This window comes from Lichenostomus cassidix, chromosome W (assembly GCF_008360975.1).
Source record: "Lichenostomus cassidix isolate B80296 chromosome W, HeHo_3.0, whole genome shotgun sequence".
NCBI lineage: Eukaryota > Metazoa > Chordata > Aves > Passeriformes > Meliphagidae > Lichenostomus > Lichenostomus cassidix.
Window position 1 is genome coordinate 19178194 of NC_139510.1, and position 8999 is coordinate 19187192.

Sequence of the window (8999 nt, forward strand, 5' to 3'; positions counted from 1 at the left end):
AAGAAGGAGACACAAGCCTTCCTAGGCGCCATAGGTTTCTGGAGGATGCATATCCCCGAGTACAGCCAGATTGTAAGTCCTCTCTACCTGGTGACACGCAAGAAGAACGATTTCCACTGGGGCCCTGAACAGCAACAAGCCTTTGCTCAGATCAAGCAGGAGATCGCTCATGCAGTAGCCCTTGGCCCAGTCAGGACAGGACCAGAAGTGAAGAATGTGCTCTACTCTGCAGCCGGGGGAAATGGTCTGTCCTGGAGCCTGTGGCAGAAGGTGCCTGGCGAGACTCGAGGACGACCACTGGGATTCTGGAGCTGAAGTTACAGAGGGTCCGAAGCCAACTATACTCCCACCGAGAAGGAAATCCTAGCAGCCTATGAAGGAGTCCAAGCCGCCTCAGAGGTAATTGGTACGGAAGCCCAACTTCTCCTTGCACCCCGACTGCCAGTGCTGGGGTGGATGTTCAAGGGAAAGGTTCCCTCAACCCACCATGCCACCGATGCCACATGGAGCAAATGGATTGCTCTCATCACACAGTGCGCCCGTATTGGAAACCCGAATCGCCCTGGGATCTTAGAAATAATTACAAATTGGCCCGAAGGTGAAGACTTTGGCCTCACGGATGAAGAGGAGCAGGAACAAGTGACTCGCGCAGAGGAAGCTCCACCTTACAACCAACTGCCACAAGATGAAACACGCTATGCTCTGTTCACTGATGGTTCCTGTCGTATTGTGGGGGCAAATAGGAAGTGGAAAGCAGCTGTATGGAGCCCCACACGACGGGTCGCAGAGGCTACAGAAGGAGAGGGGGGATCGAGTCAACTTGCTGAACTCAAAGCTGTTCAGCTGGCCCTGGACATTGCTGAAAGAGAGAAGTGGCCAAAGCTTTACCTCTACACTGATTCATGGATGGTAGCCAATGCTCTATGGGGTTGGTTGGAAAGGTGGAAGAAAGCCAGCTGGCAGCGTAGAGGAAGACCAATCTGGGTTGCTGATGAATGGCGGGACATTGCCGCTAGGGTGGAGAAACTACCTGTGAAAGTCCGTCATGTAGATGCCCATGTCCCCAAGAGCCGAGCTAATGAGGAACACCGAAACAACGAACAGGTGGATAAAGCTGCAAAGATAAAAGTGTCACAAATAGATTTGGATTGGCAACACAAGGGGGAGCTGTTCCTAGCTCGATGGGCCCATGATGCTTCAGGCCATTAGGGCAGAGATGCCACCTACAAGTGGGCACGAGACCGAGGGGTGGATCTAACCATGGACTGTATCTCCCAGGTAATCCATAATTGTGAGACGTGTGCTGCCGTCAAGCAAGCCAAGCGGGTGAAACCCCTGTGGTATGGTGGAAGGTGGTCTAAATATAAGTATGGAGAGGCCTGGCAGATTGATTACATCACACTGCCTCAAACCCGCCATGGCAAGCGCTACGTGCTCACAATGGTAGAAGCCACCACTGGGTGGCTGGAAACCTACCCTGTGCCTCATGCCACTGTCCGTAACACCATCCTGGGCCTTGAAAACCAAGTCCTGTGGAGGCATGGTACCCCTGAGAGAATTGAGTCAGACAACGGGACTCATTTTAAAAATAGCCTCATAAACACCTGGGCTAGGGAACATGGCATTGAGTGGGTGTACCACATTCCTTATCATGCACCTGCTGCTGGCAAAGTGGAGCGATGCAATGGTCTGCTAAAAACCACCTTGAAAGCTTTAGGCGGGGTGACTTTTAAAGGTTGGGAACAGCATTTAGCCAAGGCCACCTGGCTAGTCAACACCCGAGGTTCCACCAACCGAGCTGGCCCTGCTCAATCTGAACCCCTGCAAACAGCAGACGGGGATAGAGTTCCAGTGATACACATGAGAGGCATGCTAGGGAAAACTGTTTGGATTGATTCTACCTCAGGCAAAGACAGACCCACCCATGGGGTTGTTTTCGCTCAGGGCCCAGGGTGTACCTGGTGGGTGATGCAAAAGGATGGAGAAGCACGATGCATACCTCAGGGAGACCTTAGTTGGGGTTGAATTGTCCATAACACTGTGCCTGTATCCATATCTGTATGTATATATGTATATAATTAGAGTAATGCATGTGTGTATATAATCTAAATGTTTAAGCTCAATGTAACATGTTGGAATGGGAAAAATTCGGGGTGGATTATGTCGGGGGTTGAGAATTTCTTCCCATTCCTGTTACTAAGCAACAAATGGTCCGATGTTCGGAGCGATCAAGCCTTTTGTAAAAGACAAAGGCTAGGTTTTTGGGCAGGGCAAGGTAAGAGAAGAGCCGGCCCTGGGAAGGCTCTCTCGTGGTTCGGACGCTGGGGGTAGAGGCTGCTGGCTCTTTGCTTTCCAGCGGCTACCAGAGGAAATCCAACTGTGCCCTGTTTCTCTTCTCTCCTGGCTGGGTGAGCTTTGATTCAACTTTTCTCCTCACGGGGAAGGGCGCGTTTTCCCCCCCCGGGCTGCGTTCCCTCGTGGCTGCTGCCGGGAGAGTCCCGCGGCCCCTGCTGCCTGCCCCCGCCCTCTGCCGCACGAGACCGCGGCGTCTGCTGTGACTGCAGAGATTCTCGCTGGCCAGAGAGAGAGAGCGCCCGCCCCTGCTGCCCTGCTTTCTCGCTGCCCTGAGCTGTTTTCTGCTGCCCTGCGTGTTTTTCTCAGCCCGTCCGCCATTGCAGTTGCCGGACGCTGACCTGACCCTGCGCCACAGCGCCACCTGCAGCCGCTCGGGAGTCATCGCACCTGCCCTGGCCGGCCGGGAGCTCAACAGCGCCCCTGCTGCTTGCAACCGTGATTGCACCACACGGGAGAAGGCTCAGCAGCTCACGTTATCTGCTGTTTGGTTTTCTGGTTCTAGTTGTGGTTTGCTATTATTGTTATTGTTTGTTTATAGATACTAGTAAAGAACTGATACTCCTTTTTCCCATACCTTTGCCTGAAAGCCCTTGATTTACAAAATTAAATAATTCGGAGGGAGGAGGGGAAGGAAAATCACATCCTCTGCTCTAGGGGAGGGTTCAGCCTCTCTTGGCAGACACCTGTCTTTCAAACCAAGACATCCGGTTATCCCTTTCCTCTACCTGGCTAGAGGCAAGGCTCCTCTAATCCTGTTTTTGGTGCATGATGTTCTTCTCCTGTAAATGTGTTCCTGAGGTCCCTTCAAGAGGATCAGTCATATTATCACTTCCATACTGTCTGGAGTTCTGTCCACAAGAGACTGGGGCAGTGTTGTACCTAGATGAGCCTCCTGAAGTGGATGTTTCTTTTTTCAATTCATGTACCCGGGCTGCTAAGGAGGAGGTGGGTTTCCTATCCCACTTTCTCATGTCTTCCCCATGCTCCTGCAGGAAAAACCAGAGGTCACGTCATGGAGTTTGTCTTCTTTCCTTGGCTGGGGGACGTCTGCTCCTGATGGCAGAGACTCTGGTTGGTTTCGGTGTGGCATGGAGAAATCCTTCTTTGAGCTCTTTCCTTAGTTTCTGGTGGCTCTCTTCAATCCAGCTCCGGACTTTCTCGGCCAGGTTTGTTTCCACCGATGAGACATGGGTGCGTAGTGGAGCGGTGACAGTGTCCTCGTAAATTCTCAGTTTGCTTGCTAATACACCCACCTTGTCTTCGCCTTCCCTCCACTGCAGTGTTGCCAGGTAACGAGAGTATATCTCTGGTCCGAGCCGCACGAATCTTAGCCACATTTGTGAAGTGCACTGGACGTTATCTGGGCTCTTGGGGAATCTCTCGTTGTCTGAGAAAATGATCTCTAGCACGGCCAATTCCCTCAGGCATCGGATACCTTGTTCTATTGTGTTCCATTTTCTTTGGTGCATCTGGAGGTCTTCTGTGCAGAGGTATCTGTCCCGTACACTTGCCAGCAATCTCCGCCAGAGGCTGAGAGTTTCCTGGGTTTTCCCAATCCCCTGGTCAATGACCACATCCTGGGACAGGGATCCCAGTTGCCTGGCCTCACTTCCGTCCAGAATGGTGTCGTTAGCTGCGGCGTCCCAGATGCGGAGCAGCCAGGTCAAGATGGACTCGTTTGCCTGCCGGGTGAATTCCCTCCGTAGGTCACGCAGCTCCCCCAGGGATAGAGAGCAAGTGATGATCTCCGGCTCTGTCTCTTCTGCTTGGTGAGATGGTCCTGCCGCATCCTCATCAGTCGCTATGCGGACTGATTTGCTCTTGGATTTCTTTTTCTGGACGGGGGCAACTGCTACCGGCTTCAGCTGTTCTGATTTGGCAATGGTCTGTGTTGAGACGTCGACTGCTCTTTTGGTTCTTTTCCTCTTGCCTGCTGATTTGCTTCGTTTCTCCTCCTCAAGAAGACAAAGTATTTTTCTGTTCTTCAGCATGAGGTACACTGTGCTGGTCGCAGAGAAAAAAGAAAACAGAACTAACACGAAGATTATGCCATCCTTAGCATCCAGAAAGAACTCAATATTGTCAAAGATGGCTGTGCCTGGCCTGAAATGCTGGAAGAAACCGCTCTCTCCTCCTAGCCCCAGAGGATGGATGCGATTGCTGAGGAGGTCCCAGACGTAGCAGCTCAGATTAGGCCAGGCAAACAAAATTGAGTATGTATTCCGAATGGTATTCATCGTCTCACAAGTTATCATACAGTAGGCATAATAAACCAACAAAGCAATCCTCATGCCATTTCCTGGTCGCAACAGGAGCAATACAATGGGCAGATAGTTTCCCATTTGAGGGAAGATATAGAGAGTGAGATACAGTACCCACATAGATAAGCTGAGCATCATGGTGATAGGATTTCTGAGTTTCCCCAGGTCGAGCCCCACGTTGGGCGCCAAAATATGTATTGGTTTGAAAACAAACCAGTGGGAGATTGTGGAAAGCTGGCTTCTAGAGAAGGGACACGCAGATGTAGATAGATAGCTTCTTAACAAGCCACTTCTTAACAATAGCCATATTCAGCCAACTATTAATTAGAGACCTGCGTCCAATCAGCGATCTAAGGTCACCACGACTTTCTGCAACATAGGAGTCGTGGGGGCCGTCTAGAATGCGTTAATTGGTAACAGATATGCAGAAATCAGGCACGATAGGTAAACATAGATACATGTTAAAGCAAGTAGCCAAACTTAGGGCGTGGAAGTATATAACCAATAGTATTGTATGATTACAGAATATGCATGAGTTAGTTAACTACACTATAAAATTGTATGCTGTAAATGAATAAACCGAAGCTTGTGGTAAATTCATATTGGATTGTCAAGCCTCCGTTTCTCGGCAGGAGATCACAAGTCAAGACTGAAATTGAAAATAAGTGAAATAATACAAGGAAAAAAAGCACTGACAAAGTCAGATACAACCTAACACCCTGTTAGGGTGGTAGTAGCAGTCCAACTGAAGTAGTCCAGTTGAAGCAGTGATCCTGTGAAGGTCTGGTCTCCAGCTGAAGATCCAGTGGTAGCTCTCGTCCTCTGGGAACCCAGTAGACAGGGCTAGCTCAGGCAGTTCCAAGGCCAGGTTATATCCACGTGGGAACACCTGGTTCCTCCCTCCTGGGCAGAGCATCCCACAATGGGATAAGTCCATGAGTCACACGGTGGGTCCCTGATGGCCCATTGCCTGTCATCCGGAGTGGGTCATTAGCAGGTGATAGCAGCTAACGGCCCACAGCTGGTGGTAATAGAATACTTAACTACATCTATATTGCAACCTAGGACAGACACATTGAACCATCAATGAGTCCCTGGAACACACCCGTGTTTTTGATCAAAAAAAGATCAGGAAAATGGAGGTTACTCCATGATTGATGTCAAATTAATGCAGTGATAGAGTATAGGTACTTTGCAGCCTGGAATGCCATCCCCCACAATGATACCTGTTGGATGGGATATATTGATTGTTGATCTGAAAGATTGCTTCTTTACTATTCCATTGTATCTGAAAGATGTTCCAAAATTTGCATTTACAGTACCATCTGTTAATAATGCTGAACCTTTGAAACTATATCAATGAAAGGTGCTGCCACAGGGTATGAAAAATAGCCTGACAATTTGCCTGTGGTATGCGGCAGTGCAGCTTCGTGATCCACAGGTGGCCACCCCATGCCGCAAAGAAAAGGGGGGCCGTCCGGGGCTGAAACAACCTGGGAGGCACATGTGGCTGTGGCAGGCAGTGGAGCTGTGGGGGACGTGAGTCGCTGTAGAGGCACGGCAATAAAAGAAGTGTAGGATCGCAGTCTGTGATTTCCAGGGAATTTATTAAGGTCCACAGGTGAGGGTCTGGGGACGGCGAAGAGGGACAGAGAGTAAGGGATGGTGAAGGGACAGGAAATCAGAGAAAGCGAACCCAGAGCAAAGCCCTGCAGAGGGTTAAGAGGAGAGGGAAGAGGGGAGTGGTTAGCTCCGAAGAGCCAACCAGGGAAGAAAGCCAGAGGGGAGGCGATAAGGAGGGGAAAAGGGTTACACCAATAAGTTTACAGCAGAGGAGGGTACAGACTCTGGCTAGGGAGAGATTTCTAGAACATAAACCATATACAGCTTGTGCTAATATGCATACCCTAAATCCTACTAGCACACTGCAACAGTGGTATGTTGCCCAAGCTTTGTCAACAGTTAGGGAGCAATTCCCTGGAGCTTATTGTTATCATTAAATGGACGACATACTGGTGGCAACTCCCACTTAAGAGGAATTGTCACAAATTCAGCCACAGCTGTTTCAAGCATTGCAAAATTATGGCTTGCAGGTAGCTCCAGAAAAGGTACAACAGGAACCCCCTTGGAGATACCTGGGAGTGAAAATACTTGAACAATCAATATAGCCACAAAGTTTTCAATTTGAAAAATCAATTCGTACCTTAAATGATGTGCAAATACTCATGGGTACCATAAATTGGTTGCGACCTTATTTGGGGTTGACCACAGCACAGTTATCTTTATTGTTTAATCTCCTTAAAGGGGATACAGATCTAACTTTACCAAGAAAGTTAACCCCCGAAGCAGAATGGGCACTGGAAGAAGTATAGCAGGCAATTTCAAATTGTCAAGTTTACAGGGTAGACCTAGCCATTGATATTGTTGTGTTTCTTGTTGCTCCAGATTTTCATCCTACAGGCATCATTGGACAATGGAATGACCAATGGTCTGATCCTCTGCATGTTTCAGAATGGGTCTTTTTACCTCATTGGCCCAAGAAAACAGCACCTATACTGTTTGAATTAATTGCCCAATTGATTATAAAATGCAGACAAAGATGTTTGCAACTGGCAGCCAGAGACCCTGCAAAGATCATACTTCCTGTTCAGCAAGAATATTTTAAATGGTCTTTGGTAAACAATATTTCTATACAGAGTGCATTGCAAAATTTTTTAGCGCAGATTGTTGACCACCTACACAGCCACAAATTGCTGCAGTCGGTGAACTCAACCATTTTGTCTTTACGGCCAAAAAATAGTTGTGTGCCTTTGAAAGGACCCACTGTCTTTACTGATGGGTCAGGAAAAACAGGAAAGGCTATTGTCACCTGGAAGGATGAGTCTGGGTGGCAGGTGCTGGAAAGTCACCAATCAGGCTCAGCCCAGCTTGTTGAACTTAGGGCTATGGCCATTGCATTTCAGCATTTCTCTTCTGTGCTTTTGAACCTTGTTACTGACTCTACTTATGTTGCAGATATTACACAGTGCCTTGACTGCTCGCTTCTGAAGAAAGTTAATAGTGCTGATCTTTTTTCCCTACTGAAAACCTTGTGGTGCTCAATTCAGAACCGTACCCAGCTTTATTACATCTTACACATCAGAAGCCACACGATTTTGCCAGGATTTATAGCGGAAGGTAATGCCAGAGCTGACAAGCTAGCCAACCCTGCGTGGATGGCTCCTCAACCGGACAGGTTGGCACAGGCTATAGCCTCACATGATTTCTTCCATCAGAGTTCACATTCTTTGCAAAAGCAATATATGTTAACACCTACAGAGGCTCATGACATTGTTAGTTCATGTTCTGATTGTCAGGGCTTCGTTGCACCTTTGCTGACAGGTGTTAACCCTAGAGGCCTACAGGCCTTACAACTGTGGCAGATGTCACTCATATTGCTGAATTTGGCCGTCTTAAATATATGCATATTTCCACTGATACCTTCTCCTCTGCCATGTGGGCATCCGCACACACAGGTGAAAAGAGTCACGATGCTATTGCTCATTGGCGACTGGCTTTTGCTGTTTTAGGTGTGCCTTCCGCTGTGAAAACTGACAATGGCCCTGCCTATGCCTCTCAGAAGATGCGCCAGTTTCTACAATTGTGGGGTGCCACGCACATATTTGGTATTCCCCATTCTCCCACTGGTCAGGCTATTATTGAGCGTGCCCATGGTTCTTTAAAATGCATTTTAGAAAAACAAAAAGGGGGAATGAGTGGAGAAACCCCACAAAACTGGCTAGCAAAAGCTGTATATACACTGAATCATCTTACAGTGCCACTGGATTCTAACAACCCTGTTCTCTTGAATAATTTTTCTTCGTTACAGTCTACAGGTGAAATGCACCTACCTCAAGCAAAAGTATGGGTGTGAGATTTAATCACTAACAAGTGGGAAGGCCCGTGGGACCTGGTTACCTGGGGACTCGGGTATGCTTGTGTTTCCACAGATACTGGTGTGTGATGGGTACCTGCAAGATGTACGTGCCCTGATTTGCAACGCAAAAAGCGTCATGAGACTGACAAGCAAACTTCAGAAGATGATGGCAATGCAGAGTGAAGAATGATTTTCATATTCTGTTACAAAAGACTGTGATGACATTTTGAGTTCTTGAATTTAGAAGGGTGTATTTTAGGTTTGGTTTAAGTTTCAGTTTGTATTGGTTAAAGTTTTATCAAGTTTATAAGTTTAAGTTTTATTAGGTCCTTAAGTTTAAGTTCTATCAAGTCTTTAAGTTTTATTTAGTCTTGATTTATGTTTCAGTTTAGCCTTACTTCTAGAAGTGATATTTGGGAAAATATTAAGATTGATAAGTAAGTTAGGTTATTGATTTGTTAATTAGA